The following is a 27,151-nucleotide window of genomic DNA, read 5'->3' as shown; positions in this document are numbered from 1 at the left end:
TATTTTTATTCATTTGTCTACTCCTTTCACTACACACCGTTAATCGATACCTCAAAGTTGTGAAACTGTGGCTACTTTGCTGCCGATGGATCTCGTATATTGAGAAACTCAGATCACTAAAGACAACAACACCTGAGCTGTTATACAAGAAGAATATTGGTGGTTTTCCAATTTTTAAACAAAGATTCTAGTGTTCCGCTTATGGATATTACTTAATGCATGATGCAATAAATTACAATTATTATCTTTTTCTTCACTGCTTTAACACTTTTTTAATGCTGAGTTTGAAAATCGTTAGCAATATTCTATTTGATGGACTTTTCGTTATTCTTAAAATAAAACTAATTTATGTTGGATGTACAAAATCTATTGATTATGTAAATGAGTTAAAAAAAATCAACAACCTTTTGTATCGTGCAATTTCAACGGCAAAAGTACGTATTTTTTTATCAACAGCAGTTTATCTATGAGTGATATTTTAGTGAATCAAAATTAAATTTTCAAAAAAAAAAAAAAAAAAAAATGCAAATTAAATTTTCTTGAGGAGATATAATTAATTTTTTTTCACAATCAAAATCATTTTTCTGTTAGTTAATGATAGCAATGGCTCTCGGATTATAAAAAGTTTTCTTTCATCAATTCATGTTTGTAGCAGGATACTTGAAAATTCGAAATGGAGTTTCGTATAACTAGGAAAGTTATATATATATATATATATATATATATATATATATATATTAAATATAAAAAATATTAAATATAAAAAATATATGTAAGCTTATATATATGTAAACTTATTTGGGTTGAAGCAGAATGCAGGTTCGAAGACACTGAAGAGATAATTTACGTTTTAAAATTAATTTTAATATCCATTCCGGGAAAGCAATTTATTTACAAGCAGGCGCGGACAAGGCACGTTCACAACAGCGCGAAACAAAAGCAGAAGTAAGAAAGGGAGGGCCGAAACAAATGATCATTAGTCTTATATAACATGGGATTTCCGGTCACGTGTCGATTGATTACTCGTGTTGACCTTGGACAAGGGCAAAGGAGGAATCATTTTCACTTTATACGTAGAACTGATTGAGCAGTAATTTTTACACAGCTTGGAACACAGCTTACTCATACGTGGAATGGTATCAGGAAACAAGAGAACACTTTAGAATGACCCCGACATGGTCCGAATTAGCCAAAAATTTAGAAAATTAATATATATATATATATATATATATATATATATATATATATATATATATATATATATATATATATATATATATATATATATATATATATATATATAAAGGAAAAAGTTTTATGATGTTTCTGTAAAATTGGCTGTGATGGTTGAGATTACAATCAAGAACTTTTTGTGTCATAAAAAAGGGGTTAGTTCAAAATATGAAAAATGTATTCTCCCATGTTCTTTTCTCCTCCCGAGAGCGTCTTTCAAATATTTTTATTATTATTTCTTTCACTTTCCTTGAGCTTAAGTTTCACTTCGCTACCGCTTAACTCGGAAAATATGTTTTTCAATTTAAAATGAACCTTTTTTATTATTTCCCGGAAAGTTCTAATTTTTAATCATAAATATCTCTACAAATTTTACAGATCAACTCTATCAAAATTTTTCTGTGTTTCTATTATGGTATAATATACATTTTTCTAATCGGACCTTTTGGCGATCTCCTTTATTTTTTTAGCTGCTTTTTGTAACTTCCTTACTTCGCAACTAAAAACGCTACAACCTATCTCAAAGAAACCTTATAGTGTGCATTTCTTATAGTTGAAAAATACCTAAATATGAAATGGCATAAATCTCTTAGTTGCAGTAGATTCTGTTCATTATAGCTATTTTACTATAGGTACATATTACTTTTTGGTTATAAGAGAATTTAAAGCAGCTTACCATTCACCTTGTGTTTAAAAGACAATCTTTTACGAGGCAACAAGTGATAAAATTATTTTATAATTGATTTTAATCAAATGATAATGGAATGAGGTCAGCACATGTGTTGCTCTTTATTCTCCAAATGTCAGTACCACGGAAAAGTAGATATTTATGTCATATCAGATTTAGGCATTTTATAACTCTAAGTTTGGTTTGGTTTGGTTTAAGGGCGAAAAAGTCATCTTAGGCCATACTGCACCAACCATGCTGCGCTCTGAGTTCGAAAAGCACATTGTTTGGTAAATGTCTGTCAGTGAAAAGGTAATTCATAACTTTGATCTAAACGGTTGAAATTTGGTATAAGGTCTTTACACCAAACTCGGAAATTTTTATCAAATTTTGTATAAATTCTGCTCAGAAGTTCGTCTGTACAGCTGTTTGAATATAAGTTAATCCGATAGTTACAAAACGAAGAGGGCTGGATAAATAAAATTTGGTACAAATCAAATTTACTTTTCAAACTTTTAGGTACTTTTCAAATTTGTAGCAAATCCAACAACGGATTGATTATCTGGCGGTCTGTATTTTCAGAAACATGTAAAAGTGATAATTCAAAAACGCAATGACTTGAATATATCTAATTTGGTATGGAATTTTGTGACTACAAGTGCAGTTTGGTGTCAAATTTTTGCTCCAATCGGTTGAGAAAAACTTGCTTAAAGTAAGAATTCGATTTTTGGGTACTATTTACCGCAATGCCAGGGATTCATGCCTAAAACTCTCGATAAGGATGATACAATAAATTCAGTAAAAGTGTTGAATTCGCGACAAAAGTTAATATTTCGTAACTATCGTATTCCAATGCCATGCCAGGCATTCTCTTGAATGACAAGTTTGTTAGAGAATGTGCGAGAAAATTTGGGGGAGACCATTCCAGTTGCTTTCATATGCCACAATTTATTTTAGGCTATCATTTTTTTATTAACTTTGTGAACGTATTTTTTTTTATTTATTTGTTAGGATTCCAGATTGCATGATTTCCACGAATATACAAAATTTATTAAAGAAAATATTCTATTTTATATGTATTCTAATAATCAAGCGAACATAATGAAACACATCGAAACTTGACCAATTATATTTGATAATGTTTTTCTAATAATTATTATTCTGAAATTTATATATTTTACAAACTTATTTATTTTGCTACTGGGAAAGTAAGAATTTCATATCGGCCTTCATAAATTGTGGCCTTGGGAATGTTGGCCTAGTTGGAAATCCGCCACTAGACTTATAAACTTTGACGATATCTCCGCATGATTACCCAGAAGCACGAAAAAATCTCGATGGTATTAGATCTGAAATTTCTGATTACCCGAGCAAGAAATCATAAATTCGATGTAGACTAAAGTGGTCTTAAGCTATTTGGCATTGTCTCCTTCAAATTGATTAGAAATAACTTCATGATATTTTCCAGCATATATTACCACCTGGGGTTTTGATCTTTTGGGCATTTATTAAATGTCTTATAATTCACTATATTATATTTTTTATGCACTATAACTAAAAAGTAATTTTAAGTATGAAACTTTTGGAATGAAATTTAATGCGGGATAGTTAACTGATGTTAAATCAGAACACAATCATAATCCCTTGGAACACATAAAAAAAAAAAAAAGATAAAGGTAGAATAAATGTTTTGGGGAAAGTTTAAATTTGCTGGAAAAGGCAGATTGCAAATGAAATATCTTCTAATCAATATGTCAGAAAGTAAGATATCTGATTTACATTTATCTATCTATACTTATAATAAAGCTCAATGTGTGCGTGTATGTTGGCGCTTTACAGGCCAGACCGTTCGACCTACAGCTACCAAATTTGACACATGCATACCTTGGAGGTCGGGAATGCGCACCTTAATTATTAATTAACTTTCCATCCAAAAAATATTTTTATTTCCCTACCACCAAATGAGTAAGGCTTCAGTTCTTTTCCATGCTAAAGAGGCTAGGCTTAACATATTTTCGGCCGATTATTTCAAACGATTCTGTTTATTTTTTTAGTGTTTGATATATTTTAAATTAAACATTGTTAATTAATCGATCTTTTTGTCCATTCTGAAGTACTTTTGAATTAAAATAAAACAGAATAAAGGAAATAAAAAATTTCTAATCTGCGTAGCGTTACCCCAACTGGCGTAGAATATTCACGCATTTGCGTTACCATAATTGGTGTCGAAAATTCACGCATGCGCATTGTGTCCAGATTGTTAACAACTCTGTTTATAACGGATACGGACTTAGTTTGGAAGGTTTAACATGTTTTCGACTGATTATTTCAAAAAGTTCTCTTTATTTTCTTAGTGTTTGAATCTAAATGTTGTTAATTAATCAACCTGTTCATGATGAATTTGAGAAAATTTTGTTGAAAACTTCTTGAGATATTACATAAATTAAGAAAGATATTCTTTAGTGCCCATAAGGTTTAGTTTAAATACTCAGCGACTCTATTTTCAGTACTCATATTTAAAAAAAAATGCTTCGTTTCAGTAAAAAGTGCTCTTATATTAATTTCAGATTAATCATTTCCACTTTAATTTAAAGCATAAATTCTACGGGAGCTAACAGAAAATGAGAGAGATGCATATTACGTCATAGATGAAAGCCTTTATAATATTATGAGTGAATTATATGACTATAAAAATTTGAAGCTTTAAAATATTTTGATGAAGAAGCTATTAAAAATAGGAGTTACATAAAATATTTAATTATTAAAATTTTAAAGAGCATTAAGATTGGGGAACCGGCTGGTCGCCAAAGGCGGCTAGTATATAAATAATTAAGAACTCGAAAATGGCTCGATTTTGACATAACGAGTTGAATTTAATTACATTTCTTTCTAAACTTTAAAATATTTTATAACATTTTATTGAAATAAATTTTTTTACATTCATTATATGTAACCTTAAGAGTCTATAAATTTCGAAGATTTTCTAATAACTTGCATAGTTTCTTAAAATTTCCTCAAAATATACAAAACTTGCTGAAAATCAGCTGTAAATTTGAAGGTAAGTGATACCACATTTAAGGCACACATTCATCAAATGCTTTCGACATCTTTTATATTGAAATTTCTATCGGAGCATTCGTAGTCTACATGGAAAGTTCTTCATTCTGCTGTCTGCAGTTAATTTTGAAATCCTGGCACCTACCAACCACCCATACTCATGTTCACCAACGGTTTCTCATGACTCTTGAGGGGATGTTTTTTGCTGGGCGGAGGGAACGTATAGCGCCAGAAAAGAGCCAGGATGTCTTCCGGTAACCGAATGATACTTCCCCCATTAATCATCTTGCCGAGTAAGTGACAGAAAACAACGCAGCTAGTATGTCACCGAAGGCTCAAACATCGAGGTATTTATTTCATCTGCGAGAGGACGACGAAGGGGTGCTTTGTTTACCACCTTTCGGGGAGGAAGTACCGAGATCTTTATCGTGGAGGGAGGACTGGCGAATGCCTGGAGTTTCATCCACAACAGAAATTTGTCGCAGTGATTACTTGTCACTGCGATGGCCACGTGGGTGGTGTAGCCTGCACAGAGGTAAGAATGATACTCAGACGCAATAAATCACTCATAGATGCTTGGTGGACTATGAAATGGGTGTAGCACTTCACTTGGTGACAGTGTCTTTAGGTTCCATGGAGCGTTTCTTAAAGAATAGGAAGCAATAAATCACTCATAAATATCCTGAAATGTGTCGGGCACTTTTAGCTTTGGAATGCAATATTTACATCGGTTTAGGTGACAACTGAGACAGCTCTTTCTTTCCAAACGAAATAAGCTCGCGTATTCATTCTTATTTGAAAATCATAATTTATTTAGTTCAAAAGAGTAAGTAAGAAAATCTTCTTAAAACAGTAGTCATGATAAAAAAAAAAAAAAAAAAAAAAAAAGTAATAATCTGCCATAGTAGTAACCTAATAATCGAGTCTCATCTTTGAGAATTCCGGGTTTCATAGAACACCTGCGAGAGATGTAAACATATTGCATATTAAATTTGTATTTATGGCTTAAAAGTCCTTATATTTGTGTGGTATAAAGTCTGGTTAGCGGTATGCCAATTCAAATGCCATCATTGTCATTTGGTCACAGAACAAGCTAGGTAAATCCGTCCTCAAGAATATCCAGGTAATTTACCAAACCGATTCTAAAACTCGAAACAATTAATGGAGTGTCCCTACAGATATCTATTGTTTATATGTTAGAATTTATGCTTTTGTAGGTTTTGGCTGAGTTCCTACCCATTTTCATAAATGCAACAAATGTCCATTGTTGACTAATTTTGAATAAGAAAATACTATTATTTGATGCCATCTTTTCTTTTTTCTATGCACATTAATTAATAAATGTAAAATTATATGTAATTTTAAAAGGATAAAAAAATTTATAATACAAACAGATACATTAATTCTTACGAAAATGCGTTTATAGCCAGATAGGAATTAGTAACGAAAAATAATTTACCGGAGGATATAATGAACCTTTAGGAAAGATTCCATTTTCACATAACAGATAATTTTTCATCGTCATATCAGCGAGCTATTTCTAAACAAAAATAACATATTGTGTTTTCATTTCTATAGTTGTTTCATGATATACATTCTTTTGTCAGGATTGCCCTTTAACGGACTGGACCAAAATGCTTTTGATTGGATCTCATGCTATTAGGTCCCCTCGAAGAAGCCCCTCAAGAATGGGAGTGCAATCCCCGGGATCCTCTAGTACTTTGCCTCTGGGTGTGCTCGACCTTCTGGGATCCTAGTTCCTCATCGAATACCTTCGTTTTCCCATTCAATTTAGTAACTAGGGAGGGGCAATTAGGGCACGTGGCTGGTGTGCCATTTTAAAAGGATGCAAAATTGAATCTTAGGTTTTAAGAGAGTCACTTTTTTATTTTCACGTAAAGGAATAAAAAAAATATTTGTAACAGCATAAAAAAAAAAGACTTGAGCTCAAGATTTTAATAAATATCTGCTTTTTAAACATCCCTGAGGCAGAAAGAAACAATTCTTTTTTTTAAAAGTTATATCTGTTAATTATATATATATGAAAATAAAATTTAAAAAAATCCAAGAACTAAGCAAGCCAAGAGAATAAGATTTCGTATGTTGTCTTTTTACTGAAAGTGTATATCTGTGTCAATTTTTTTTATTTTAATCAAATAAAAAGGGCGCTCACTCATTTATATTCGACTTTTCTCACTACACTGCTCCCCATGTTGCATTAAATTACACAAAAGTCAAAAGGAAGAAAGTAAAATAAATAAATAAATATGAAATGAATGAATAGAAAAATAATAACCAAAATTGCTACCAGTTGGACACCGCACCTCTTTAAGCCAAGCCCGTCTCTTATGATGCTTTTCACTTGCCCTTACTTCGCTGGGTTATTATGTGAAAAAATGTTTACGATCCTGTGATACATATGCATGGAAAGGAAGAGGATAAAACCGGTGAGAAAACTTTTGGAAAAGGTTACTTGTGTTAATTAACGTTATTATTTGACTTCTTAGTGAGACAAGAAGGGGGAGGGGGAGGGGGAGCGCCCGAAACTATTTCGTACGTTCCCTAATAACAATGTTATTACCCACCCCTCGCAAGAAAACTAGAGGCTTTACGCAAGATTACAAAAGTCAAAACATGAAAGCCAAAGCACGGAAACTACGGAAGCTCAGATTTTTATTTTTAGTGTGAATGTTTTGAGCTTTGCAGTGTATTGAATAAAATCGAATATGCATTTCAGGCATATTTTTGTCGGTGTATTGAAACCAAAATTGGATACAGAAATGACACTTTTAGTAATAACACTCCACACGACATTTCATTTTTTGTAAGAAGTTGCATTTTTGAATTATTATGTTTGAAGGTACAGATAGACAGACAGTTGACGCGAAGAGAGATTTGATTCAAAATTTGATACGAATCAACACTTTAGATGATAAAACGGTGTACAAATTTTATTTATCTACTTATTTACGTTTTGTAGATGTCGTGTTCACTTGTTTTTGAACAGAGAGTCAAACAGACAAACATTTTGTGAGTGAATTTCAACTAATTTTGTTAAAAGATTACATACCAAATTTCAAACGTCTAATTTCAGCATTTTTTTGACGTATCGACTTAGAGAGAGAGAGAGGCGTATTTCCATAAATTAAACTTTCAAACTCAGAGAGGTCATGAAATATGGGGTTCTTGTAAATATGGAGTGAAAATGGCTGCAATGCTTTTTCTCTCTATACTAAAAAGAAAAAAAAATTATGCAACAAACAAATAAGCTATGAAGTTTGATTCAAATGAATTCAGCTTAATTTAGTACATTAAAAGTTAAAGTAATTAAATTGAATATCAATGTAATAATAATTTAATATAGACATATTAACATTCGAAATTTATTGGAAAATAGCGCGAATCAATAACGCGAATAAATTTGAAAGAGCCCAATTAATAATTACGTGATTCAAATCAAGAGGGCTGAGGCTGTTTGCAGTACTATTGGAAAAGGGAAAAAAGAGTGAGAGGGGGCAATTTTTAGGCAGTATAAAATTAGAACTGATGCACATAACTGATTCCTCGCCAAAAAAATAATAATTGCTACAAAATATCTAAGAAACGATCAGTAATGTAAAATATATTGGCAACTTCATTTTTGTTATGCACATACCTCCGATTTCTTTTCGATCTTAGGGGAAAATGTGAAGCAAAAGTTGGCTAATTTCTTGTCCGATACCACGGCATCGCGGGAGGTTTCTGTGCATATCTCCAAAGTATTTCACAACGCTACGCTCTTCTCCGCTAAGAACTTGCTGTTAATGACTATAAGACAAAAATTGAATATGTGTACCGGTTTTGGATAACATGCAGGGCGATGCCTATCACTTGACAGTCTCGCTATAAGTATTATCAATCATTCTAGTTCTTACTATTATGTTTTTTCAAAATATCTGGTTATGAAATGCAGGCGTAGTTATTGCGTTCATTGAAAAATTCCTTGCTATGTATGATTATAAGATAGCCACTCAAATTCTATCATAAGGAGTGACCTGAATGACCTCTGTCACAACGACACTGAGAAGGAAATTAAAATTGCGATCCAATGATCCTCACCGGACACTGCGCAACTCCTTCTTCAGATGATGCGTCCCGTCATCGAAGTGGAGGTAACTCGATCCCATAATATTATACCAATCACTGAAATAAGTACTAATATCCATGGCAGAAGCTTCTTAACCTTCACATCAGGAGTCGGAGATAATTATAATAAGCCAACCAGAATTAAATGAAACTGCAGATGTTAAATTTGATTTTATTGATAACATGTGTAAATCAATGTAAATCATGTCTTAAAATTTAAAATTTCTTTTAGTAGCAAAAAAATTCATTTTTTTTTTAAATCTGCATTTTAGGACGAGAACATATCTTTAAAGTGAGTAGATACTGGAATTATTTGTTAATTAAGTCAGAGTACATAATATGAAATTGCGACTTGTTGTATTGTTTATATTTTAATTGTGTCTTTGTACGGAATTTCAAAACATTCGCATTTGTGTGTCACAATATCCTAATATTGGTTAAGCAAATAAATATATTTATGATTAATTACTTTATCATCTTATTAGTTACAAAGTTTCGGAACATTTCTTCCACTAGAACAGGATCTTGAACATAAAGAATTTAAAAGTTCTTGCTGCCCCCGAAGTTTAAGAACTAACATATTTCGTTAAACTATTAGAAATTTCTCTCTCGTCTTATCAAGCACCGGAAAAATAAACTCTCGAAGGCCACTTCAACCTCCTTTCTTTTAAAATATAGGTCGCATGCAGTGCTAAAATTTCTGCCGACTGACGTAAGCCCCGACTAGAGGGAAAAAAAAAAGAAAAAAAACCGAGACGAACATGACATGTATAAGACAGAAAGACAACTCAAGCATGGCTGTCATTTTTAGCTCACGTCGAAAGCCACGACAAAGAAAAATAAAATATTAAGAAGAAACAGAACAGAATCCTTCATAATTTGTCTCATATTGCTTTAGTAGAAACAAAAAAAAATATTTGTGTTGTTGTTAGATACCTTCAGGGGGTCGCGACCCCTTGATTCCATTGTCAGTGTGCCGCAGGAGAAGCCACCGCGCAGGCGAGGGGAGTTCGTGGAAAGGAAGCATATCGCCTGGCGATTCGCCACATTCTATTTCGAGTGTCATAATCAGTCTTGCCGACGTATATTTAGAAGTGGTGGGGCGGTGGGGTTGAGACACCGTGTCGCCAGAAATTGTGTTACAGTATTTTTAATAACAGGAGACACGTGTTGACTCACATGGTCAACTTCTGTTCGATCTAAATCAGGACTGTTTAAACTGTTTGCCCTCGCGATGCCTGTTCGGCAAAAACGTTTTTTTTTCGTAATACAGCCCGAAAAGAGCGAGGGCCTTCTCCCAATATCTTAATAATAAAGGTGTGTGTTTTTTCCATCCCGCATAAAATTTGTGGCCTATGGTCAAGGTCATAATTTTTATAAGGGCACAGATTTTTATTTATTCGAACGCCGGCACATGAGCATTTTGTGCTTCATAATAAAATGAAAAAAAAAAATTATTATGCTTCTAAAGAATCATTTTTTGTATACCAATATTAGGCACCGAACTATATTTTGATTAACAAGAGGGTACACCAAATTTCATTTATCAAAATCATTGCGGTTTTGATTTATCACATTTACATACATGTGAATGCACAAACTGATAGACAGCCGTTTGATTGATTTCTTAAAGATTTGATTCGGATTTGCAGTTTAAATGTTAAAGCTGTAAACTTAATTTTCTTTTCGCAGCTTTTTCAGTTTTCTAATTATCACAAGCGTTAAGGATTATTTTTATACAGTACAAGATAACACCTAATTTTTATATAAAAATGTACAACATTATACAATTACATTATATTACATTGTACAATTACATTATATTACATTGCACAATTACATTATATTTCATTGCACAATTATAATATTTTAATTGTATAATCTAAAAATGAACTAAACTTTTATATTGTACAATATGATTTTTATAATACAAGAGTCCGTTTTGGAGCAATTTTACTCTATAATACTTTATAAAAATGGCTATTTCTCAATGCACGTGATTGAAATGTTGTCTAATAGCATATCGGCGTCCAATATTATTGTAAAATCGTCCACGACCATTACCATAATTGAAAAATTACAAAAAAATGGCAAAATGCCTCATTTTCGCTATAGACTCAAACGAATGAAAACAACACCCCGGGCCTGATACTTCCAAATTCAAAACCAAATGAAACTGAAAACTGCCAAGTTAAAATTGATATCGAGAATCAAAAAATCTTCTTGCTTGTATGGCTCGAAATTTCAGAGAGTGTGCAGTAGCTCAGATGTTGTCCTCTTCATCTGAACACGAATGAAAACTAAGCAGTTTATTTTAAATTAGTTGACATGCATTTCAAACCATATTGTAACTAAGAAGAGAACTCGTTCTCAAAAGAGAAAGTAGTATATAATAGAAAAAACAATCCTGTAGGTGGTTAATAAGTTGTTTAAAATATATAACTATGCTATGATAATTAATAAATAAATTTTTTAAGTAATCCATCTGATCTCATTTTGATTGATTGATTGATTTGATGTGTCAAATTTATTTCCATATTTCAGTTAGGCATTAACAAAAAGCCATAAAATGTCACGACTCGTTTGCAGATAGTAAATATTTTTTGGCGGTTTTATTTATTAGAGTTTCATTTCTTTTTGAGATTAACTTTTAAGTGAAATAAATAACTATGTTAGGAAATAGATTTTTGGCAAAAATATCGAATATTTTTTATTTAATCATTTTAATTTTTCAAGTTCTCCTTAAGAAATTGTTGAAATTTTGTCCCTTTATTTTTTGGAAAGTCATATTCATTTTTAAAATTGGCTTAGTTTTGTTACTATTTTACATCTTGAAATATATTTTCACAAATTTTAAATTCTTATAAAATCTTCTTATGGAAAACATTATAAATGAAATTCTAGTGCATACATTTTGTTCACATTTGATACGAAACTTCTCAATAAATTCTACAGTTTCTAAACTAATGAATAAGCCATCTATTTATCTAAAAAAGTTTAATAGTTGTTTTAATGCTTCATAATGTTAAAAAAAATTGAAAAAATAATTTGATTTATTAGTCGTGGAACAGTATTTAAAAGTCGGAGAGAAATAAAGCTTTTTTTATTATTATTTCAGAAACTGATTCATAAGTTATATCCGAAATTTTGTGCAAATCATTTCATAAATCTCTGAATGAAAGTTTTTTTTGCATTGTATCTTTTTAACCCCCCTCCCCCCCCCCCACCACCACCTCCGAAAAACCACAAATTCAAGCTTACAAAAACATTTTTAGTTTTAATCTGATTGTAATAATGTTTATAATAAATATTTCCAATTTGCAGGGCAATTAAAAGAAAATAAAAAAATACATCATTGTTGTTTGTTGGAAATTACAAATAACAATTGAAAGTTTAAATTCACCACAGTTACAAGTACTCATTGTAAACCCCTCCAATAATACGAACGATAAAAAGGTGATATGATAACTCATCCTATACTCTTTCAGCATTTCTCATGTGATGTTTTGAAAGCCTGCAGATATGCATTTATTATCGACATTAGTTGCAAGGGGAAATAAACACCTGTCGTTTGATTGTTTGATGTAGCCCCAGAAAAAGAATTAAGTACCGCCATACACACATGTTTTTATCTTTTCAAAACTTTACACCAGGCATATAGAAAAAAAAATTAGAATGAATTATCGTACTATATTGATATATTTCGTACCAGCTGCCTTTGGCGACCAGCTGGTTTAATGATATCTTACCAGCTGGTTAAATTTATTAATGATATCTAAAATTTTCAATGAAATATTTTATATAACTTGGTCTCTTAATAGCTTTTTCTGAAAAATATTTTTAAGCTTCAGATTTTGATAGTTACATAATTAAGTCATACTATTATGCAGGCCTTAAACTGTTCTGTTCATTGTACTTCTCTTTAAATTTCTGTCAGCGCTCATAAAATTTCAACTTAAAATTAGAACGGAAATGTTAAATTGCTATTAATATAAAAACATTTTTTACTGAAACAAACCATGTTTTCTTTTTTTCTTTTTTTTAATATGAAAACTGGAAGTAGAGTCGTCCGGCATTGAAGTTGCATGTGCAGAATAATTTTCTTAATTTATATAATATCTTCAAGAAATATTCAACAAAATTTCTCTTATTCATTGTAAAATTCAGTTATTAGTTTTATTTCCAAAATATTTAAATGATGTAAATAAAAATATGTTATTTTATTTCAGTCAATAGATGCGCTTATGAAAAAATTATGAAGTTTAAGAAGTGACGTTCCTAAGAAATCATATTCTGCAAAATGCTCTTGACACTTCAACTTTTAAATAAATAAATAAACGTTTCTATCATCTGCGATCAAATCTGGAACTTTTTAGAATTTATGTAAATTTTATATATCAGTTTTAGAACAATCAACATTTTCATAATCATAGGCCGATCACTGTTGAGAAACCCTGGAAGAAGATTGGCGTATCTTCTTTGAGATTCTATATTTCATATTGTTGGACCTGCACAAATGGAACCCTTATGATCGAGTTGAATTCAAACTTTCAACTGTTACTTTCACTTTCTGGCGATTAAAAGGGCTGCACTTCTTTCGATCAGATTTGGGATGATTTGGGATATTCACTTATAAACGCCTTACATCTATTTATCGACGGCTTTCATTAAATTCATTTTATTCGAAACTCAGAAATCTAATTATTCCAAACCATTTTCCTGAAAAATTTCTTTTCTAGTGATGTCACATATCTTCTAAAAAATCTAGAATTTTACGCTCTTATCTGCGGATATGTCGAAAATTTACTTTATTGGCAACAAATTATTGCTGTCGATGTTGATTTTTACTATTTTCGAGTGCTCGTGACGTTAGTCCGAAGTAGGAAGATGAGGGGACATCTGCATTCCACTCCCACAGGCTCGGCATCGCGACACGTCCGTTCGTCGGTCACGCCCACGCTCCTACCTGCAGCACTCTCCTACATATACGCACACGGACTCACCTGCACCATACTTCGGAATATCAATGACTTCAGCTCTTCCTCATGGATTATTACGCACGCGACAAAAAAAAAAAAAAAAAAAAAAAAAATGAAAGGTTAACCTTCGTTTTATGACGTTTGTACGTGTTGCAGAAGCTTAAAGGCTGGATTTTAAATACGCTTCTGTAAACTTGAATTGAACTGTCAGTGTGCTTAACATCAAATGTTGAATTTCAATATACAATATCTGGAAGACTAAACTTAGCTAGGAAATGTTTTTTTAAAAAAATTTTTTTGAGAAAATGTTTAGATACGAAATACATATTGATTACATATGAATAATTTTTCATTCTTACCTACGTATGAACTGGTCATTTAAATTTAAAAAAAAATCACGAATACACTTAGTTTCAACATGTTATTCGTAACAAGCTCCTATATTATAATATTGTTTTTGCAGTTTATCTATCATTTACTTATGTTTTTGCACTCAGGTTTATCATGGTGAAATCTGGACCGAGATGGCGCTATATGACATTGTCAGCATGAGATCAGATAGAAAAAGGCTCTAATAATTATTAAAAAAATGTGAGTAAAATTGCGTTTTTTCTGTAAAGACACTTATATTGGTAAACTTAAAAAGCAAAAATATTAAATATAAATACATAAGTAAAAAAAATAAAGCAACAACCGCACTTTGAACCCGCAACACTCTCGTCATTCATATTATTCTGACCACTATACTTGCACGGCCCACATTTCGAAGCGGAAGTTGAAAATAATTATTCTCATAGTTTATTATTATTTTTTTTTCGTGTGTAAAATCTCTTTTTTTTTTCAGGAAAGGCACCTGTATAGATAAATTTAAAAAGCAAAATTTTATCTAAATATAAAATTTAATCCAAATCGTTAGAGTCGATTTTGCGATACACGAAATAAATAACTTTATATATGTTTAAAGTTATAAGAAGTTAGAAGTTTAAGTTAGATGTCAAGTTATGCAACTGAAAATGGAATGCAAAAACATGATATAGTATTGTAGATCATGTTTTTGGCATTAAGTTTTATATGTAAAGGCATTAAGTTTAAAAACATGGATAAATTAAATTTTTGTAATAAAATATTTAAAACCGTGGCAGTGGTAAATATCAAATTAAAAATGAGTTTTCTGTAAATTTCAAGTTGCTATTAGCTTATGTGGGCACATATTTAGATTTTAAAATTATTTATAGGCTCAGATGAATCAATTTTGCCATACGTTCTCTTACTTTTTTTAAATCCTCTTTCACCTAAATGAAGTAAATTGTAGAGAGAGTGTTGAAACGTAAATGCTGTTTTTTATAGGAAATAATTTGAGGTTTTGAAGTTATTTAGAAATAGGGGCGATGATATTCTTATTTACGAAAGTCTTTACATTTAAATAAAGTAAGATCTAGAAAGTATAAATGCATTAGATGCTTTTTCACACGAGGAGACACAAGGTTTTGAAATTGTATTTAAGATAGAGACAAATTAGTGTTGTTAGTGATCACTTTCTCTTCTCTTCGAGAGATTTTCTTTTCAAAGACTTTTTACAACTAAACGAGGTAAATTGTAGAGAAAGAAAGTAAGGCTGATTTTTATACAAGGAGAATAGATCCATTCGAATTTTTTTTTTATTTGTATTTGCAAATTTTTGTTCATGAGTCCCGGTGGTCCCGTTATAGAAAGTTTGCGAATTCGAGATAGATCCTGTTTCACTTAAAATCTGTCAGTATACAAATCTAGAACGCTTTAAATCTGTCAACGGTCATATGTATTGCAATTAATGAGAGACGGAATTTTGGAAAATGTATGCTGGCACAGGTCGTCCTCGTCATCTGATGTGGATTCAAAATGACAAGCCTTTCCTATATGGTTTTCGAGTAGTTTTAAAATGTAATTTTAATTAAACGAAATAAATCAATTTCTTTTAGCCAGGATATGGTCTCATTATATCGGTCAAAAAGTATTCGTTCGATTCACCATGTCTATGACAACTACAGAGTAAAACTACAACTACAGAGTACCTGTAAGTTTTCGTAGAACCTAAGACGTGTCTTAAATATGGCTTAGTTCAATTCATATACATATTAAGTACCCTTTTGAAGGAACGGACCTCGTAATCGTGAGCTGGGGTTAGATGACGAGGACAATATTTGAAATGGTAATACCATAACAGAAGAAGTACACTGGAGTTTAGTGTGTACCACACCTATTTGCACATTGTGGAATCTGTCTTCGAACCTCGAATCCTCCAGATCCGAAGCCAGAATCTTATTCATATTTCAATCCATGGCAGTTTTAGCAACAAGATTTCATACCAAAATTCATTTATCTATATCCTTCCGTTTTGGTATTATCAAGTTTACATAAATGAGAACGTGCAGAACGATAAATAGTCAATTCATTGAAGGGTTTTGTTCAAAATCTAATATGATTGTACACTTCGGATGCTTGCTTTCATGCTTTTGGTTTAATCCATCTTGCTTTTTGCACTTCTAAGTTATCGGTTAACATACAAATTTCCTGTGAACGGATTATGATAAAAATCAAGAAATTTAGTATTAAAACCACATACTAAATTTCATCCTTTTAGCTCAAGGAGATGTTTTCGCAGACAAACAGACAGACATCGCAAGCAACCCATTTTTCAGGGAGATCCGAAACATGCAAATTCATCAAAATCTCGAATTCGATGATCACATTTTTGTTTGCAAACTTCGCATGTGAGAAAATAGATTCATTATCATTCAAAAAATTAAAACAAAATTGAAAAAAAAATGCATAATATTTTTAAACAGAGATGGTTTGGATTTTTTTTTTTTGATAAATGGGAAAAACATTATTATTTCACTTTAATTAAATCAATAATTCTATATCTTCAATTCATAGTCAACAGAATATTTAAAAAGTACAATATACTGTATGGCGAAATAATAGTGGTTATCAGAAGACTGTTGTATTGTCATACGGACAGCTGCAAAATATTCATTTTCAAATTAAAAATTTTGATCAACAATTTTATTAGCAACTCTCATTCTCAGAGCCCAATTGCAGCTTCTTAACAAATGGAATCGTTTATTTTTCCGCTCCCCCTCCCCCCAATTACTGAATCACTGGCGTAAATGTGTTTAAAAGTAAGCATACGCGTAGAAAGATCAGTTTCACCACAAATACAGATTGAAATATAGTGAAATTGTAAATTTTATGAATCAGTATTTACAATAATTCGAAATAACCGTTCTTCATTCTTTTTATAAAAGAATATTTATATCTTAGCAGTAATTTTAATCACTTGTTCTTAGTAAAAATTTTTGAGAAATTACTTGTTTTTTTATTTCTAAAGAAAAAAAAATATATATAACAAGCTATTGTTAAAAAAAGTTTTTGCGATCTAAAATTTGCGTGTACGACAATTACTGAGACAGATCACGAACTGCATTCTGAAAGCATCTTCATCACCGTCACTTATTGGATATATTTTTGAAATGTTTCGCTAGATGGCAGCACGAAAAATTTAACCTTTTCAAAAATTAACTTTTTTTTCAAAATTCGAGTTTTAAGTTGTGATATTTGAATTTTAAATTACAATAAAGGATAAATAAAATTCTTTTACACAACGTCACTTTTTTAAAAATAGAATCTAACAAATAATCAAAGTGAAAATTAACTACAAAATATTATACAATTTTTTCCGTTATAAAAACAAGTATTATTCTAAAAATAAGAGATCAAGAGGGGGGGGGGGGCAGAATATTTTTAAATACACATTTTTATAAAACAGTCTAAAAAAAGTATTTACAATTTTAGAGGAATTTTTGCTACAAACCTCATTACATTTTTATAAAAGGTGATGCGGTATGTAGCAAAGGATTGTGAGATTTATTGAATTAATTATCTGTTTTGAGGTACTGCTACTGTAACTTTATAATTTGCTATTTTTAATTACAGTTAGATGACGTAAAATGTTTCAGTTCATAGAACCTATTCTTGAAATTTTCTCACTACATCAATTACAAATCGTTTCATTCACTGCATTGATCTGGGGACGGGTATAATGTCTGATATAGTTTTCTTCATTTTATGAAGTTCAGTATGGGGGGGGGGGAGGAGGAAAGATATTAGTGATTCTGAGCAGAATTAAAAATATCCCCGACTTTTTGATGTGCGCTATTATCGGAAATGAAATTCGGTTTTGGAGTCTAGCAACTATGATAATTTTTTTTATGTTTATATGCTCCTTCTGGGGAGTTTGTGTGCTCCTTCTGCGGAGTTTGTGTGCTCCTTCTGCGGAGCACTTCAAATATGGGAATGAAAAGTTTCTGGCATGGTGATTAGTTTTGATTGATACAAAAATGGTGTGGGGTTGATTACCTCTTACCGATGATAGCGAGTGCCTTCTTCGCGAGGGGATGTAACATGGACCCTTAGGACTCTAATCATAGTTCCTGACTAAAATGTCGAGGTATCTGATCATTCAAATTTTTTTCCTTGTATCTCAAGGTCGATCGACTTAGATACTTAACTGTGCGCGAATAAACCAAAGTATGGTGAGCTAAGCCTGCACTTTTATCATTTTATATTTATGGCATTCTTCCTATTCCATCGTTATGGAACGAAACTAAAAGCTATTGCTGGTATTTTCTTCAGCCCTTTTTATATTTTGTAATCGGCATTGCATTTTTTTAATTAATGGATCACTATTTGTTTCAATCTGATCTTAGTAATTAGTTTTGGTTCAAGTTGCAAGATCATTATGGAAAGAGAAGACACCATCGCATGGAAACAAAACTCAAAATATTATTATATAATTATATGTAACGTTCAAAAAATAATTTATTTTTTATTTCTTAATCACACTACATATGTACATGAAATTTTCTACAGCAACTTTAGCTAGTTTATCTGTAATAATTATATCATTCAATCTTATATATATGTATGTCGGTCTCTCTCTCTCTATACACACACACACACACACACACACACACACGCATATGTGAGATGTACTTGACCAAATCCCCACCTCAACAACTAGAGCGATTTCGCCAATGATTTCATCATTTTTCAAGCATAGCTAATAAGTTATTATACGAATATACGTTTATTATACAAATATGGTTTAAAACAGCAGTTAGTTTTGCTCTTATACGATGTAGTTGATTAAAATTGATTGAAATGAATAGCATTAGCAGGGAGGAACCAACAGTTAGTATCCGAAAACAGCTAACTACTGAACTAATAAAGAAATGTTTTACAGCGTCAATCAGCTGTCACCATTATAGGGTCTGATTTCATTTAATATTCGCCAAACTTATCAACGAACATTACTTCAATATAAAAGTGATCGTCATCGTGATTATCCTAATCGATTGTTTGAAAGGTAGAAATAGATTTTTCTCCCAATCATAACTGTGGTTCCTTAGAAACCAATCAATATATTTATATTCAAAATCATGCAATTGAAATATGGCCAATTTTTATATGGATTCTCCAATTCCTTCTCTAAACACCGAGAGAGTTTTACATTCGACTTTCTAGCATATTTCTGTAAGAATTTCTCTTTTGTGTTCAGCTTCGTAATGTAGAAAGAAGACAGAGTTTACAATTCTAGAATTTTCTTTTGGTCCAAAATGTGATAAGGATTTATAACTGTAGCTTACGGATAATACACCAATTTTTATAGTTTATTGAATTTTGGAATTATTTAGTTTAATGTTATTAACGTCCCCTTTTAAAGCAATATAGGGCTGTTTTGGGATAGATCTCGTACTTTTGAACCGAGGGCGATAACGAGGATAACACCTGAGCTGGCACCCCTACTTAAAACTTCTATCCACACGAGCGGGATGACATTTGGTCTTGACGGATTTAACATATTTCAGGCTGCTTTCTTCGGGTATCAAGTTTAGCCATCATGCCCTCTGGAATCACATACGCATGGATGGAATGGCATACATTCATCCTTTGATGGACTTAGATTTTGATTTAACACATATCTGCAACTCTTTTATAAAGACTATATAACAAAATAAACTTTTCCACCCTATTGAGTTCTTGATTTTTTTTATTTACATAAATATGGATGCAGACCAACAGGCAGTCAACCTTTGGCAGATTTGATTGCAAAGTTTACGCAAATCTACAAATGTACAAAAAAAAAATCAGATGTTGAATTTTATTTATCTAGCTAACTGCATTCTTAACTTCTCGTTTCTACATACCCCACACATCCTCTTCCGGGTGGTACTTCTGATATGGAAATGAGAAGCTTCCGGCGCGATGGTTGGTTCTCGCCACCCTGGTGCGTACAAAAAATAGTGTGGGGGTCAGCTACCTCCTACCAATGACGGTGGATAGTGTAAGGTACGATGGTCCTTAACTTTAGTTTTTACCAATGCTGTAACAGTGTCCGGTCTCTCAGATTTTCTCGTTTAACTTCGTGCGAATTGGAGTACGTGTTTATGGTCTTCGTATTTATATTCACAAAAAGTAGGGAAAATTCCCCCTTGATGGAATTTGGTTCAAAATAGGAAAGAAATTTGGCTTAATAAATTGTATATAAACTAATCACTCTATCTTCTTGCTGCCTTTTTGAGGCTCAGCAAATCGACACATAAATGATATTCAAAATAGGGTCATTTTCGATAGGGATATCAGAAACGGACGAGTTCACCAAATACAGACGACAATTTTTTTCATAATTATAATGTTATCTCCTTATTTATAGTATATATGGGAATCAGTGTGAATGATTTTCTCGCTTTTTAGTGTATACATTATAAAAGTTTCTCTTTAATAAAGGTATCATCTCTTTCTCTCCAGCATAAAAAATCTGGAAAACCGTGATCTTTGAAAGCCATGAATACCATTAAGGTCCAAATTTTCATTTTCAATCTCGCACATGTATGTTTTATGCTTCATAGTATGGTGAAGAAAATCGAGTTGCTTTTTTAAGTTATATTATTTACCTGAAAATCGTGAAACAGTAAACCCCTTGAGGGAGTTTGGATAATGCTAAAATGTGCATCAAATTTTATCCATCAAGTTGTTTATATTTTGAATGATTGCATTCGGTTGCATTCAAGCAACCATACTAACATCTTGTGATTGGATTTGTATAAAATGTGATAGAAATCTACAAACTTTTAGTACACGCCACATACCAAATTTCATCCATGTAGATCAAATCATTTTTGAGTTATCGTGCTCACAGGACAAAGGTAATTCTGAAAATGTGTTTTTCGGACTCGGTGAGATCTGAAATACAGAGATTCGTCCAAATCTCGAGTTCAATTTTTTTTAATCATTACAATATCATTTCTTTTTTATTTCGTATTTGAGAAAGTAGAAAGTAAAAAAAAAAAAAAATAATAACTATACTATTAGCAGGATTATGCCCAGATTTTTCCGTTTGCAATGAATGTCAAAAGTTTCCTCTAGTGGTATCAATTTAATTAACTTCGAAATTACCATGCAACATTGAATTAAATCACTACTCATTCTAGAAGGAACATAACAATCTCTAGTTTCTAATCGCAAAATAATAGTGTGCTCTTCAACAAATTTATTTAATATTCATGAGACAAAAGAAGGACGCCGTTGAAAAAAAGAATCAATCTTCGGCGAGTTTCCAGTTGTTAACGACATCATTAACATCGCCATATCTCCCCTTTTTGTGTTTTAGTTACTTCACTTCATGCGCGAGTCAGCTGGAATGGTTCTCACCGTTCATCAGAGGAGACAAAACTATCATAAAAAACAGAAACACGCTCAAACCGCTTAAACACAGCTGTCCGGTTTCCGACTTTTTATCTTTAAACAATTATTGCACGGCAAGAAGGTAAGATAATGCCAAATGTGGACGAACTAAGAAGTTGTCTTGAACGAAAAATATGAAAAGACGAAAACTTTTGTTTAATATAATAAAATATGAGAATCATTTATCATTTTTACTATCTTATAACAAAGATAATGTGCTGTGATTGTCAAAATATTCGGCTTCGAAATGTTAACGAATTTCCTGTCTTCTGACGCTCTTGAATACGAATTTTTTTTTTATTTTCTTCTATGTAAAGTATGGAATACTCCATATTTTAACGAATCTCCCTATTTTTAGACTTCCGAGTCCGAAAAACGCAATTTTGTCATTATGCCGGTCTGTGAGTCTGCGAAAATTATAACTCAAAAATATTTTGAGCTAGACAGCTGAAATTTGGCATTTGGAGTTATGATTAAATTTTCAGATTTCTAACAAATTTTAAACGAAAACCATTCACAATAAGTCTGTCTGGTTGGCTGTTCGAATTCAAGTGTACTCGATAACTCCGAGACGTAAAAAGCTAGAAAAATAAAATCTGGTACACCGATTTAGCATATAAATTCTAGATACAAATTTTGAAATAAATTCGTCCAATGGAGATCGTCTGTCTGTCTGTACTGCCCAGTGGGTGTAAATGAAATAACTCATAGATGCAAGGGCTTAGACCAATGAAATTCAGAAAGTTTGTCTCGAGATTTCAACTGTAATTTTGCGTCAAAATTTGATACCTATTGGCCGGCAAAAAAGACGACCAAAATATATTTTCCACAAAATGGCTAGATTCATGTCAAAAATCTATATTTTGTAACTATCGTTTACCAATGCCATGCAAGGTATTCGCAGCATTACACAAGGTCCACAATTTTATGCAGACGAAAGAGGATGAGACATTTATTGGAGGGTATGCTAGAAAGTTTCGAGAAAACGAGTCCCGCTGGTTTTAATCATTTCTATCTCATGTTGTGTGTTATTCTGTGAATATAATGAATGAAAATGCCTAGACTTCGGGGATGAAACTGATATATATTTTGTATTCAAAATGCACGCATTTCTAACAAATTTTGAACCAATTCATCATGTATCGGGTTGACAGAACATATAAACTTCCATTCGTAGAAATATTTTCTCACCGCTTAAAGTCTTTAACTTCAAAATACAGGGTGATTCGTAAAGAAATATACACTTTCGAGATGCTGTAAAACACCAACCACCTCAGCGAATCGTAAAGTAGATGTGCTCTTAAAGTCTCTGTCTCGCCCTTGTCAAAAGTCACATAGGCAATAGCATGTGTGTCATGTGACTAGTCAGTCGAAAAGTAGGGCATCTGCAGTGGAGAAGACTTTTTGTTGTTTTCAATTTAACGGAATCCGTAACTGTTGTGCAATGGCATTTTCGATTACAATTCGGAAAAAAAGTTCCAATTAGAACATCTGTTTATCAATGATATGAAAAACTTAAAACTTTGGGCTGTTTGTGCAAAAGTATAAGTCCTGGAAGACTGACTGCATCGCAAGAAGTCGTCATTCAATGAATTCCGGAAAAATTAAAGCAGAGGGTGAGTCGTGAAGTGCTTATATTCGAATAACCGGGAAGACAGTATCCCTCTTAATACAATTTGTACAAAATTTGACAGAAATCTACAAATTTGATGTAACGATCATATCCGTCTAATTCAAAGCGTTTTTTAGTTATTTTTGTCACAAACGGGCAGACAGAGAGATCAAGAATGTGTTTTTCGAACCCAGGGAAGTCTAAATGGTAAAGATTCGTCCATACTTCGAGCTTGAATTTTTTTTGACGATTACAGCACTTTCTTTATACTTCGTATAGAAGAAAGTAAAAGAGCTTTATAAATAATCGAAATAAAATTCACTAAAATTCTAAAACAATTCTAAAATTCACTATAATTCTAAAACTATAAAAAAATGCGAGAGGAGAAAAAAATAGTCTGGAATTTCCACCAAAGCTGCTTACCATGGTTAAGATAAAGAATAAAGAAATATGAAAGGAATTCCTATTTAAGAATGTGAAGCAAACAACCCACTTCATTTCCTTACTCATTGCGACGTCCTTTTAAACACACCATTGAACTAAAACCTACGACACCTCTCCACATGATCGAACAGTCTTGATAAAGCGATGAATCGGTGCTGAACTTAAATTTGAGATGACACAGTGTATGCTCTATATCTCAAATCTATTCTCGAAAAAGATAAAGATCTTCCTATTTAGTATGTTTCTATAGGTTTTGTAGAGATTAAATAAAAGCATATGTCAAACAAATCTCCACAACTATAAATTGACTCCTTAAAGATGGATTACAGAATGGTATGATGGATATCTCGATGCACTCGTTCATTTACTCTTCCCTATCGATATAGGGCCGATACCGCTTTTCGATAAATAAGGGTTTGGACGACACATTTTTTCACGACTGCAGTGGTTTTTTTTTTCTTTGCACATTATGTTTCTAAAATCGAATGAAAAATTTTAATAGTACAGCAGGCATAATGATGCAAACGAATATTATAGTAATACAGTAGATTACAAACCCAAAGTTCGGCTGTAATTATAACTCACCTACATTGGACCTTGAAGCTGCTTGTTTAATGATTTATAATTGATTATAAAAACTTTGCCAATTTATGATGCCCACCTTCATGCAAGGAAATACATTCAAACATACACAGAAAATGTGTAAAACGTAACAAAATATTTTTTTTCCTTGCATCTCTTTTCTAATCGTTTTTTTTTTCTTCTTCTTTTTCTCCTTTTACTTAATCATTGCCTAGCATAATGCTTTTGGAAATCATTTAGGGGTTTTTTAATTGGAAAGACTTGCTGTTTGCCCTAATTAATGTTTTTTTTTTAAAAATGAAATAAATGTTTTCAATAACTAAGTAAACCTTTCTCAGCAAAATATTTTTGAAGTTCAAATTATAATAGACATATACTACACCGTTCTTTTAATTATGTTTTGCATCTTTCTAGCCTACTATCTATATCTTTAAAAATAAGCTAAATCAGAAGAACAAAATAAGAGTTTTAAAATCTGAGGATATTAAAATATATTTTCTCTATTGCTTGATTATGTAATAAAACCCTATTTGTAAGAACAACAAAATATTCTAAAATTTTATTAAAATTATGTTTTATATTGAAACCTACTTACCAAAGAAAAATAAATGAAATCTTTATATCGTAATCATTAACAATGGCAAAAAAAAAAGCCAGAATGAAATATTAGTTGCAACAATGAAAATTATTTGAGTTGCACTTTAACTATGAAATCAATTGTTGTAAAATGAGATTAAATTATTTTTCAAAAATTTCATTAAATATAGTAAAAATTATACAGCAAAAAATTTTAATTAATGCGCAGATGATTTATTTAATTTTTAAATGATGTAAAAATCATTTTTGTACTGAGCATTTTTGGAAGTTTTCTGCTTAAAACGCCAATATTTTTATTAGTTTTTAATTAATTAAAAAAAATTTCGGTTATTCTAACTGAACAATTTTATTCCAAATATTTATATGCCAAATTCTAGGTCAAACGATTAGGATCTTACAAATTTGGCATATGAAGAGAGAATTGTGCAATGGCAATGCAACACACACACACACACACACACACACACACACACACACACACACACACACACACACTCATTTTTATTAATAGTAGAAATGAAGAATAGTAAAGATTACATTCAAAAGGAAAAAAAAGTTGTCGGTTGAAATTTATTTACCATTATCGAACCATGAAAATGCATCGTTGTTTTTCACATCCATTTAGATAGCATACTTTAAAATATTTACATTCAAAAGGTTTATGTCAACATTTTCTTCGTATTTTTGACGACATTTCTCAAGTAATAAAGATTTTATTTTGTATATTAAATTTGTTAAATGATTTTAAAAGCACCCTATATATACTTTGCATATCGCATTGAGGGGGATCTCAAGTATGGAGATGAGGATCTTCCGGTAGGGCGGTTTGATCTCTTTTCCGGTGGATATTTGTATAAGAACTCTGATGACGAGTCGTATCTTTCTGTAAGGAATGGTCTCATAAGCCGTAATATATGAGCATGATGTCATAGGAGCTATAATACGTACATAACCATAGTATCCTTTTCAATTTTCTGAGGATGCGGCCATTCAGATTACCCCGAGTGCTAAGAAAGGGTGGGGATAGATAGTTGTGGTTTGTATACCAGAAAGTAATCAGCAAAACGTTCTCTCTTCAGTTTTCTAGTGTAATTTCCAAACATGGCTCACTTAATGTTAGGTTTCGTAGCATAATGAAAAATGGAATCTTATGTGCATTTTGTACCTTTTCGCTTTACATCCAACTTTTATAAGGATTTACGAATTTAATGTCAAAGCAACAGATCAAATTTCGTCTATGCAGTTTTTCCATGTTTTTGAGTTATTCCATTTACAGACCAGGTAGTTGTACATACAATAGTTGTTGGATTTGATCCAAAATTTGAATTAAATCTGCGATTCCTCTGATGAAACACATGCCAAATATCTTCCGCCTAGCTCATCGCAATTCCGAGTTAGTATATTCACATAAACACAGATGGGATATCTGAAATGGATTTCTGTCAAAATGCAACAGAACAGTACCATTTTGAGATATTAATCTCAAAGTAAAATTCATGCACTTTATTTGTAGTAATTTTGCTGATTGTACATTGCAATGATCAAAAATATTGTAATCATCAAAGAATTTGCATTCAGATTTTCAGGAGTGTCCAAGTTTCTGACGTCCTTGAACCCGAAAACAAGTTTTTGTAACAATATCTGTCTATCTATCGTTCTCATTGTCCATCCACCTGCCTTTCTGTGAAATAACTCAAAAAGGCTTTGAACTAGATGGGTGATATTTGGTCTATCTTTTAATACCAAATTCCCAGATTTCTATAAAAATTTTATAGAAATCCATTGAGAATAAATATATCTGCCTGGTAGTTTCAATGCAAGGTAACACGATAACTGCTAAACGAAATGAGTCAGAAGAAGAAGAAAAAATTGCTACAGATAGGTAGCAATTAAAGAGTGGATCTGTATCTTATTTAGACATAAATTTATCAAGGCATTAGTCATCTGTCAGTTTGTACTTTTTTATAAATATAACTCAAATTCCATTCAAAAATGCTATGATTAAATACTAAATACGATCTACTGACTACAACTGCAATGCAAATGTAGGAGTAGCGGTTGGAAAAATAG

General features: G+C 31.7%; 1 protein-coding gene across 4 annotated transcripts in view; it reads right to left on the bottom strand.

The window, feature by feature from the left end:
• The window catches only part of LOC129984176 (delta-like protein B), a 320,381-nt gene that overhangs the window by 265,411 nt on the left and 27,819 nt on the right, over positions 1 to 27,151 (bottom strand). For 2 of the 4 annotated variants that reach the window (XM_056093980.1, XM_056093985.1), the window contains exon 2: positions 8,028 to 8,189. The exons of the other annotated variants lie outside the window; for them this stretch is intronic. The gene's annotated coding sequence lies outside the window, so the exon portion shown is untranslated. The remainder of the gene's footprint in view (positions 1 to 8,027; positions 8,190 to 27,151) is intronic. 4 annotated transcript variants of the gene reach the window in all.

This window comes from Argiope bruennichi, chromosome 9 (assembly GCF_947563725.1).
Source record: "Argiope bruennichi chromosome 9, qqArgBrue1.1, whole genome shotgun sequence".
Lineage (NCBI taxonomy): Eukaryota > Metazoa > Arthropoda > Arachnida > Araneae > Araneidae > Argiope > Argiope bruennichi.
This window is presented reverse-complemented; position numbering and strand designations above follow the sequence as displayed.